This window comes from Lactuca serriola, chromosome 8, assembly GCF_051521515.1.
Source record: "Lactuca serriola cultivar US96UC23 chromosome 8, Lser_US96UC23_V15, whole genome shotgun sequence".
NCBI classification, from domain to species: domain Eukaryota; kingdom Viridiplantae; phylum Streptophyta; class Magnoliopsida; order Asterales; family Asteraceae; genus Lactuca; species Lactuca serriola.
This window is the reverse complement of record NC_136415.1, coordinates 236,642,855-236,655,178: the sequence shown is the minus strand read 5'-3', so window position 1 is coordinate 236,655,178 and position 12,324 is coordinate 236,642,855.

Sequence of the window (12,324 nt, the reverse complement as noted above, 5' to 3'; positions counted from 1 at the left end):
ATAGTGATCTCATTTGAACTTAACCCTATATATATATATATATATATATATATATATATATATATATATATATATATGCATTATTTTTCACTCAAGTATAACAAATTATATCGAAAATATGGAAGAAAATGACCATACCACTGCATTGTTTGGGATTTGCTTTAACCCCTCGATTTTATGACACATGTTATCCTGAAACATTAGCACTAAGTGGAATGCATAGAAAAACATCCAACCTTGATAAAGAAGTTGTACAATGTGTCATGGAAGCTTTTAATCGCATTGCTGAAAATAAAGACGAACAAGAATGTAACGATAACAGTTTGCTACATTTCACATGAATAAGGGTCTCTTTTCATTACCAATAGCACACATGGATGCGGTTACAATGGAAGCAATTGATTGGTGGTCTACTTATGGCGCTGAAACACCGGAGTTAGCTGAAGTGGCAAAAAAAATATTGTCACAACCTATAAGCAGCTCTTCAGCCGAAAGAAATTGGAGCACCTATTTCTATATTCATAACATGAAGAGAATCGGCTAAACTGTAAAAGGGCCGGCAAACTTGTTTTTTTTCATTCAAATATTCGTTTGATTTCATGGTTTTCTAACGCTTATAAAGAAAGACTACACGAGAAGTGGGATATGAATCCCGAATCTACAAACTTGGAAGGATCAACATCAAGGCTAGAAGATATGCAATGGAAAGATCCTGCAAAGGTTGAAGATGGCCAAGGAAAAAAAAGGGTATACTAAGTTACTTGTTTTAAGTTTTAAGTTTAAGTAATATGTTTTGAACTTTTGATGTAATATGTTTTTAATTTTTTGATGTTTGTTTGATTTCATGCTTTAACTTTTAAGTTTATCTAATATGTTTCGAAATTGAACTTTGATGTTAGTCGGTACATGGTACAACAGTATTTGATATATCGTAATGGAGTGCACCGAAATAAGCCTCCCCCTGATACTAAATTTCAGGGACCTAGCGAATTTCAGGGACCTAGCGAATTGTATACTGCGAATTCATAGGAGCGCACCATGAATTATTTGACTATGGTTTATATGGTGAAGAGTGAAGATTGTATCTAGCTTTTTGAAGCCCTAATGTTTCAGTTCCTTAAAGCTCATTTTAAAACCATGTGAGATATAATCAAAGGTATATATTCAATTACTTTCCTAGCATTTTTATGTTTTTTTATGGGAAAATGACATTCACCTAGTGATGTCTTTTCTATTTGCCCATTTAGTATTTTAACTTATTTCTATGATTTATGAGAGAATATACTTTGAAGTGACCTGTCTATTTAGTCTTTATAACCTACCACCAGTTTCTGTACTAGTGGTTTTTAATTAATTAAAAAAGTTAACTTAAATCCACCTCTCTCTCTCTCTCTACTTAGATTTTATAGGAAGTATTGATGCCTCTTGAATGGATCTCTGACGCTTACCACGTTCGTCTATGGCTGAGGCTCCGTCAAAACTCTCATCATTGTCGGGAGCAAATATAAAATTAAAGCCTTCTACTCACTTAATCAACCCTTTTTTCTTCTTACAACAGTTTTCCATTCAAAAACCAATCCATCCATGGTTGTCGATGTTTGCTTTGCTTCCAAAGTTCCTATAAGCCCATGAATCTCCATCTCCCATGATATCAATAATTATCTCGATTCAATCTGATCCCAACTGATCATACCAATTTCTTCTATCTCCTACTTTCGATTTTGATTCCTGCACCATCTCCAATCTCACACTTTTGGACGAGCTTTTGTCCAATGGAAAAATCTTATCCACCCCGATCAAAAAACCCAAAATCATTCACCTCCCACTTCCCAAATCGGAAACTTCACTACCAAATACGGATACCAAAAAGAAACACCTCAAGGAGTTCAATAACAAAGAACAACAGAAATTGACATCCATATCGAGATCCTTTTGGCAGTTCAGGCGAAGCACTAGTTGATAGTGAAGAGGTGAGGTGGAAAGCAAAATCAAATGATAATTTCTTCATTTCCAATATATAGAAGGTTAGAACAGAAGATGATTCAGACGAAGGGTGTGATGATTGTGTTTTTGATTCACGAAGGAACCAATCTTGATTACGAGTGTGAAGATCATAGGTAATATGTTTGTGTGTGTGTAGAGAGAGGGTGGTGTAGGGAAAGGAGAAAGAGATATGATACAGAAAGGGTGTCTGAGAATTTGGATGTTTGCGGGTTGGGTGGGGTCTATGTGGCAAAGAGATAACCTGGTTATCGCTTCATTTTGTCCAAAATGACCGATTAGACCCGACAAAATAAGTTTATTCCCTTATAAAGCACGCAAATAAGTTAAAGGAATGAATGAACAAATATAAAATACATTGTTGGACTAATGTGTCATTTTTTTATTAGAACTTTAACTTAAATTCATTTATAAATGAACCTTTTATATTCACGGTAACAAGTGTTTATTTGCTAAAGTTTTATAACATTGTTTCTATTAAATTAAAGGAGTGAACTTTTAAGTTTTTTTGGGAAAATGGTGTTGTTTGTTTGCTGAAAAAACTGAATACCTTGGCTGTTTGTTAAAGAAACGATCTTTGGCCCTAATTTTGTCTTGCCTTTGCCATGATATCTTGCGAATAGAATAGGTATTGCCACTTTGATGCAAAATAAAATAAACAAACTTATACATATATGTTAAAAAACGAATTTGTTAATATTATTACTATATCCATATAATGACATACACTTACGTAGGTTTGTCGAATATTCTATAAATAGTCAATTTGGAACAAAGTGATACGAAACTCAAATCTTATAGAATATATAACAAACTTTGAATAGTTAGAACATGGACGAACCTAGGATTTCGTATTAGGTGTTGCCGGTGACATATTTTTCCTTTTACGTAGTGGCACAAATATAGAAAAAACGAAAAATTCGAAATTTTTTATACTGTATCCGAAAAAATAAGGGGTTGCTGGTGCCACTATGGGCACGATAGTGGAACCGTCCCCGAGTTAGAATGATAACTTTAAAACACATTTCTCAACGAAATGTTAACATAAACCTAAGAAACCATTTGAGTCACAATATGAAGATGAAATTTAACTACAATTTATCTAATTGAAATCTAACGAGTACAATTAGTGTTTTTCTAATATGCATGCTAATATGTATATCTAACATTACTAACTGAATACGGATGAAACACAAAAATGAATTTTACAAGACTCAAACAACATCAACATTTACCCACCATTTCAATTTATGGGCTAATTGATAATCTGTAAATGGAATCATTTAGATGTTATATATGAATCGGTCAAAATTCAATATGTTTGATATAGTCTCTCAACGACCTCTGAACAGTTGAGGAATTCTACATTCTCTTAAACATTAAGAGGTTGGAATCATAAACACTATATCATTTAGTTTCATCAAACAACCTCTTAGTTTCTTTCTTTTTTAATGCCTCTATCTTCATTGCATTGACTATTACTCCTTGATCTTTCATTCACATTCGCTATTTCTCCTCTGAGTTCCTTTCTTTTCTAACGCTTCTACCTTCCATGCATTCACTATTACTTCTTGATCTTTGTATTTTTCCTTACAACAACTACCAATTTACTTCATTGATTTATTATAAAGTAAGGATATACCTTTTCCTTTCATTATTTTAACACCCTCTCTCAATCTTAAATTTGGAACAAATAAGAAGGTTTGAAAGACACCCTATGAGATGTAGAGTGGGGTTTATCCCTCACTAACACGTATTAAAGTCTAGGAACAAAGTGTTTGTTGCTTAAATGTATGTCTTCCGAGAGAGAGAGAGAGAGAGAGAGAGAGAGAGAGAGAGAGAGAGAGAGAGAGAGAGAGAGAGAGAGAGAGAGAGAGAGAGAGAGAGAGAGAGAGAGAGAGAGAGAGAGCTGATATTTCAAGGAACTAATGGGAGCCAAATTGATCTTGATGAGATTCAACATTTGGCCAATGAAGAACCTAAAGTTGGCCCTAGCACTCAACTAAAGGTTGATATACCTATTAAGAAATCTAACCTTCCTACACCTCCTCCTCTTCTATATGATAGAGACCACTATGCTCTTAATTTTTACGGTTTCCATTTCACCAAGGGTGATGACACACTACTTAGCGAAGATGAGCCAACTAAAGAAGCCATGGCAGTCCCAGAGGTTGATAAATGGAAAGAGGTGATGGCGAGCGAGATTCAGTCCATGTACGGTAACTAACTTTAAAACTTGGTTGATCCCACATATGGCATTAAAAGAGTTGGGTGTAAATATGTTTTCAAGAAAAATACTGACATAGATGGGAATGTATACTCATTCAAATCTCGACAAGCTACAAAGGGTTATACTTAAACACAAAGACTTGACAATGAGGAAACGATCTCGCTAGTGGAGATGATCAATTCTATTAGGATATTACTTTCCAAAAAAACAATTCATGATTACGAAATATTGTACATGGATGTAAAAAATAATTTCCTTAATGAAAAACTGAAACATGATGTGTATATGGAACAACTTGAAAGTTTTGTACTGTCCAAGTGTCCAAGTATCTGAATCGAGTTTTTAAGCTTGAAAAGGTCTATTTATGGACTCAAACAAGCATCTCACAACTATAATTTTTGTTTTGATAAGAAATTCATAGAGCTTGGATTTTCAAGAAGAGAAGATGAGACATGCGTGTATGTTAGAGATTTTAGGATCGTTGTTATCTTCCATGTATTATATGTTGATGCCATATTAATAATAGAAAGCTATGTCTATTGCAAAGTGGAAAATCCTATTTAGGGAAATGTTTCAATATGAGCGATGTAGGATACCCAACATACATAATCGTTATAAAGATCTATAGAGATAGATCTAAGAAACTAATTGGATTAAGCCAAAGTACACACTTAGATAAGATCTTGAAGAAACTCAAGATGCAAAATTCTAAGAAAGTTCTCGTACCTAGGCAACATGTCATGACATTTACTAAGACTCAATGTATCAGTTGTAGTGAAAATTGGAAAGGATAAGTCGAATCTCATATGCTTCTATTGTAGGATCAATCATGTATGCTGTAACGCTCAAAATTTTCAAATAAAAATTTTCATTTTTAAAAACACATAAAAAAAATCTCATATTTCTCAAAAAAACAAAAAATGTTTAAGTTGTTCAAATCTCAAGACAACAAAATGTTTGATAACATCCCAGAATCCTGAAAAATAATCCATAGTTGGTGTGTACAATCAAGCCGATGCCTTCCTGCGATCCTGAGAGGTACCCGAAACAAATTTCACACAACACTGTAAGCAAGAAGCTTAGTGAGTTCCCCAAAATACCACATACACAAATAATAAGCCTTTTATGGCTATAGCTCGACATGGACCCTCTGTCCATACGTCTCGGTGAGAACCCTCCGGTCTCACGGCTTGGTATGGACCCTCTGGGCATGTGTCTTAGTGAAGGCCCTCTGGTCTCACAGCTTGGGTTGGACCCTTCAGTCAAGTATCTCAGTGAAGAACCTCCGGTCTCACAACTCGGTTTGGACCCTCCAGTCATAACTCAGTAAGGCACAGAATAATATATAGCATAAATCACAAAGACAAAATGCATAATATCACATAACTCAGTATAAGCACATAAGACCCTCCGGTCACACAATATTACCACTCAGGCAAGTATAGTGAGAAGACTCACCTCGTAAGTAAGCAAGTATGTCTCGTACTCAACGATCGGTCTAGACTCCACCTACACATCATAATTATCTCTAATTAATACTTTATAACAACAATTATAAAGATTTTAGACTAACCCCTTTTCTAATTGTTGGAAAGGGGTGAAAGACCGTTTTACCCCTCCATGGTCTACGTCATCCATGTCTTGAAAATCCCTAAAAGTCAACACTCAAGTCAAAAGTCCATGTTGACCCAACTCGTCGAGTGCATCTATGCGAATCGTCGAGTTCCTTTGTTTCTTCTAAAAAGTCGGTAAACATCCATCTCAACTCGTCGAGTTGTCTCACCAACTCGCCAAGTCTGTAATGCGTCTAGACCACCGGGAAAAACCCTAACCAACTCATCGAGTTAGCTCGCCAACTCGCTGAGTCCCTTCAGTCCATTATCTCATTCATACATTTTTAAGCAGAACTAAGGCCCCATACTCTAGATCTAGCCTTCTAAGGCTAAAATATCATGTAAAGCTACAAAATTTACGTCCATGCATGGCATTTATGCAACATCCCAAGTTTTTTCATTTAAAGTCTCCGAGCATAAAAGGGTAAAGCCATGAAGAGCCTAAGGGCTAATTTGTAATTTTGGGACCAGGGGGAGTACACCGCGCGTACATAAGGGTACGCAGGGCGTACTAGGGCGTGCCCTAGTATACTAGGCGTACTTATAAATGAAGGAAACCCTAATATCTCGGGTGAGGGGCTATATAAACGTCCTTATGGTTCATTTTCTCTCATAATTCTCAGCCTCCATCTTCCAGAAACGTCCCAAACCCTAGTTCTTGTGTGAGAGTGTGAGTTGGTGGGTATTTTGATCTCTTGGAGGTAAAGTTGTTGCACCAAGAAGTTGGAAAAGAAGATTAGCTTAAAGATCTAGAGTTGGTGTGGGTTCTAGAAGCTCCAGGAGGTAAAAAGCTTGGAACTTTATTCTTGTATGAGTTAGATCTAGTCATTTTAGCTTCATCGAAGCATTCTTGTCCCAAAAATTCCCAAAATGGTGCATGTCATGATTTGGATGAGATGAGCTGTCCTTTCAAGCTCTTGAAGGGGTTATGAGTGTTAAAAATGAGGTCCCAATGACTTAGGTGTCCCATGAATGCATTAGGAAGGTCTTAATGGATTAAGACATTAGATTAAGAGCTTTCTGGACGTCCAAAGTGATAAAGTTCGAGACTTTATGAGTCCTAGGCATATTTGGTCGATGGATATGAAGTTTGGGCTTAAGTGCTTAAGGCATTAAGCACTTATGAGAGTTTTTGTTCAGTTCGCGTACGCCCCACGTAGGTAGCAGTACACCCCGCGTACCGGGTCAATGGCCAGTTTTCCAGTCAACAAGAGTCGAAGTACGCCCCGCATACCAGAGGGATACGCCCAGCGTATGTCCTCTGTTAGGAGTTTTTGATATTGGGCTTCGAGTTTGGGTTGTCTATGGACTAGTTGGACTTGGACCTTTGCTGGACTTTATGGATATGGTATTTTGGGCCAAGTCTTGGGAATGGATCTTGGTTTTAGGCCAAATTAGGTGGTTGGGCCCAATTTGGAAAGTTGGGCCAATGATGGGCCTTTGTCATATGAACTTGAGGAAAATGGATTCGGTGTTGGGCCTTGGCCCAAATTAGAGTAAAGCAAATTGGCTATTATTGTATGAGTTATTCTTGGTCAAGATTTATACTCCCGTGTGTTGACTCATTATTTGCTATTCTAGATAGTTCGGCATTTTCAGTAAGACGGTGGTTCGGGAATCTACTTCTTTGGTTCAGATCAGCATTTCAAGGTGAGTTATCCTCACTATATCAACAGGGTCTAAGGCACCAAGGCCGGCCCTTTCTCGGATTGTATACTTGTATTGATTTGATATGCGTGTTGATCTGTTAGGTCGGCGTCCTGGTAATTAGGATGGTACTATGTTAGTGACCTGGTTTAGGTCAGTATCCTGGTATATAGGATGGTAGTATGTTAGTGACCTGTTAGGTCGGTATCCTATATAGGATGTTGCTATGATATATGATATGTTAGATCAGTTTGTTATATATGGACTGTTATGTGATTATCTATTTATGTGCACACGATTGTTTGGTATGGGGGGTTGGGTTGAGGCGGGTCCTGCTTCGTGCTATAGGCCAACATACCCAGGGCGGACCAGATAGACTGCAGACCCAAAAGGGTACATTGTCAGGTCGAAGGCCCAACAAGTGGTCCGGATAGGTTGAAGGCCCGAGAGAGCGGTCCAGATGTGCCGAGGCTCGGAGAGTGGACCAGACAGACTGAATGCTCGGTGCGGGGGGTCCAGTAATACTGTAGACTTAGAGAGTGGACCAGGTGGACTGAAGGCCCGGTACGGGCGGACCAGCCACACTCTAGACTCGAGATGCATCATTGTTTTGTACTTGTTGATACAATATGATTATGGATATATGAGGTTGGTATTTTGGGGGTAACTTACTAAGCCTTCGAGCTTACATTTATTGATTATTGTTTCAAGTTTGGCGGATGACCGCGGGAAGGCGAAGGCGTGACCGTACACTTTCCTCGATTTATGATTATGATTTTTGGGAACTCTGATATGAAACTGTTTTGGAAACCTTTTTGTAATAACTATTTGCATTTTAAATGTTTTTAAAAGTTTAAATTTTAGCATGATTTTATGGGTGTTACAATCTAGCGCTCATTATGCCAAAACAAAGCTCTTTAAGGGTTTAATGCATGAAAGTTGGCCAATAGCTTGATAAATCTTAGATCTTTAGGCCGAAGGGACCTCATACTGTCCAGATCTGAAGTCTCAACTTCATTGCATGCTCAAAGAACTTAAGGACTCAAAGAGAAGATGGAAATGGCCATTTACTCCATAGTGAAGAGATCTTACCAAACAAATGATCAAGGTGATAGCTTTTTACCTCTAAGTAGCAGCTAGCACTGAAAGAAAACTAGATCCAAAGGCTCCTACTTATTCCAAGCCTTTTGTTCCTCAATCTCCTTCCAAAAATACACTAAAACATACAATCTTAGCCTCTCTCTCTCTCTCATAGATGGTAATAGATCGATTAGGGTTTCTCTCAGTATGTTAAGGTGATAAGGGAGGCGGAAATGAAGGCTTAAGGTCCTTTAAATAGGGTATAAACCTTGAAAATTAGGGTTTTCACAAACAGCTCCTACTCGTCGAATTGGGGTCCTCTAACTCGTAGAGTTTCCCTAACAAAATGAATATAAATTAATTAAATATTATACCTGGGAGTCGGGATGTTACAATTCTCCCCCAGTAGAATCAAACTTTGCCCTCGAAGTCATCATCTGGAAATATATTGGGTACTACTCACGCGTCTCAGACTCTGGCTCCCAAGTCCACTCGGATCCCTTCTGATGCTACCACTGAACCTGATCCTAGGGCACCTATTTATTCCTCAAGACCTTCACCCTTTTATCAAAAATTGCCACCGGCTTCCCAATGTAGTTCAGGCGATCATCAACCTGAATGTCCTCTAAAGGGACCACTGCCATCTCATCGGCTACACACTTCCTCAGCTAGGACACATGGAAGGTGTTATGAATCTGGCTCAACTCTGTAGACAACTCTAGTTGATTAGCTACCTTACCTACTCTAGCGATCACTCTGAAAGGACGGATGTATCTAGGGACCAGCTTGCCCCGCTTCCTGAATCAAATCACCCCTTTCCATGGGATACCTTCAGGAGAACAAATCTCTGACCTGGAACTCTAGCTCTGAACGTCACCAGTCTGCGTAACTCTTTTGATGACTCTAGGCCGTCAGTAACCTCTGTCTGACCTGCTGGATCTACTCTGTCATCTTGAGCACTATCTCAGTGCTCCCCATCACTCTCTGCCTTACCTCTCCCTAACAGATGGGAGTCTGAAACCTCCTCCCATATAAAAGCTCAAAGGGAAGCATATCGATACTGGAGTGATGGTTGCTATTGTATGAAAACTCAGCCAAGGGCAAGTAAGTGTCCCAACTTCCACCGAAGTCCATAACACATACATGTAGCACGTCCTCGAGCGTCTGAATCATCCGTTCCCTTTGCCCGTCTGTCTGTGGGTGGTAAGCAATGTTGAAGTGCAACCGGGTACCCAACCCCTCATGAAATTTCTTCCAGAACATGGAAGTGAAACGCACATTCCGATCTGACACTATCAATGTTGGCACCCCATGTTGTGCCACCACCTCTCAAACATAGATCTCGGCCAATTTCTCAGCAGAAGAGCTCTCACTTATAGCCAAGAAGTGAGCACTCTTCGTCAACCGATCTACAATCACCCATATCGCATCGAAACCTCGTGCGGTCCTCGGTAATTTGGTAATAAAATCCATGGAGATATGTTCCCACATCCACAGGGGAATCTCCAAAGGCTGCAACTGGCCATTAGGACATTGGTGCTTCGCCTTGACCTGGCGATAGGTCAAGCATCTCTCAACTACCCAATCTATATCTCTCTTCATACATGGCCACCAATAATCCATTTTAAGTCCAACTACATCTTGGTGGTCCCCGAATGGATCGAGAATCTCGACCTATGGGCCTCCTCCATCAAAATACATCAAGCTCCACTCGTATATGGCACCCATATCCTCCCACGAAGGGTCATAAGCCCCGACTATCAGTCTCAAACTTAGTAATCTGCCCTATCACCTGCTCTCTGTTATGATTCTCTGGTCTCATGGCCATCACCTGGGCCTCTCGGATGATATCTAAGACTGGAGTCATCACCATCATCCTCATGCACACGTCTCGAATCGGAGCACTTGCTGCTCTACCAATCAGGGCATTGGATACCACATTAGCCTTGCCAGGGTGATACAAAATCTCATATTCATAGTCTTTCACTACATCCAACCACCTCCTATGTCTCATATTCAGGTTGGAGTGATCCATAAGGTACTTTAGCCTCTTATGGTCCATGTATATGGTACATCGGACACCATAAAGATAATGGCGCCAAATCTTGAGGGCGAACACCACCGCCTCTAACTCCAAATCGTGGGTGGGATACCTCCTCTCATGAGGCTTTAGCTACCTCGATGCATATGCTATAACGTATCCCCTCTGTATCAACACGACACCCATCCCCGATATAGATGCATCACAGTAGACTGCGAAGTCCTCCACTCACTTAGGGAGGGATAACATTGAAGAATCGTACAATCTCTAGCGAAGAGTCTCGAATGAAGCCTGTTTCTTGGGCCCCCAAACAAAAGTAACACCCTTCCTGGTCAATCTGGTGAGATGAACGGCAATTTTGGAGAAATCTCTAAGAAACCTCCGATAGTAGCCTGCCAGGCTCATAAAATTCCTAATCTCGGATGGAGATCTCAGCACCTCCCATCGCATAACTGCCTCAATCTTGGCCGGGTCGACCAAAATCCCATTCTGGTTAACGAGGTGTCCTAAAAACTGGATCTCTCGTAACCAGAAATCAAACTTGGAGAACTTGGCATAAAGCCTCTCCATCCTCAATACTCCAAGAATCTCCTGAAGATGCTCTACGTGCCGTTCCCTCGACGTCGAGTACACCAAAATGCCATCGATGAATATGATCACCGACTGATCCAACATGGGCCTGCACACCCAATTCATGAGGTCCATGAACGCTGCCGGTGCATTGGTGAGCTCGAAAGGCATCACCACAAACTCTTAATGCCCATAACGAGTCCAAAAGGCCATCTTCTGGATATTCTCCTCGCAAACTCTCATCTGATGATACCCATATCTCAAATCAATCTTGGAAAACCAAGACACCCCTTGTAACTGATCAAACAAATCATCGATCCATGTTAGTGGATAACGGTTCTTGACCATAAAATTGTTCAACTCCCAATAATTGATACACATCCAGTGTGAACCATCCTTTTTCTTGACAAAAAGGATCGACGCTCCCCATGGTGAACTACTCGGTCTAATGAAACCCTACCCCCAACAGCTCTTGAAGCTACAAGGATAACTCCTGCATCTCAGGCGACGCATGAAGATAAAGTGCTTTGGAAATAGGCGCCGCCCCTAGAATCAGATTGATCCGAAACTCCACTTGCCTCTCAAGAGGCACACCGGAAAACTCCTCAGAGAAAACATTTGGGAACTCACATACTACTAGTACATCAGAAACATAACTCGACTTCTTGGTGGAAACCCGCATATCCATCACATACGCTAAAAACCCCATGCATCCCTGCTGTAGACTGTGCCTCGCCCTGGCGGCAGAGCAGAAAGCTGATCCTGATCTAGTTCCCTCATCATAAACGGTAAGTACTCCCCTACTAGGATCTCGTATGGTCACCATCTGATGCTCACAGACAATCACGTCCCCAAACCAACTCAACCAATCCATGTCTACTATGACACAGACATCACTCGTCGCTATTGGCACTAGATCTATCGGAAACTCAATACCAAAGATCTGTAATACAAATCCCCGGAATACATCAGTGGCAAAAACTGCATGCTCATCGGCTATAGAAACCCTCAACGATCGACTCAACGCCTCACGTCTAACACTAATGTGACAACTAAAGGATAAGGACACGAAAGATTAACTCGCACCCGAGACAAATAACACCAAGATAGGCACATAACTCATAAAAAGTACCTATATACAA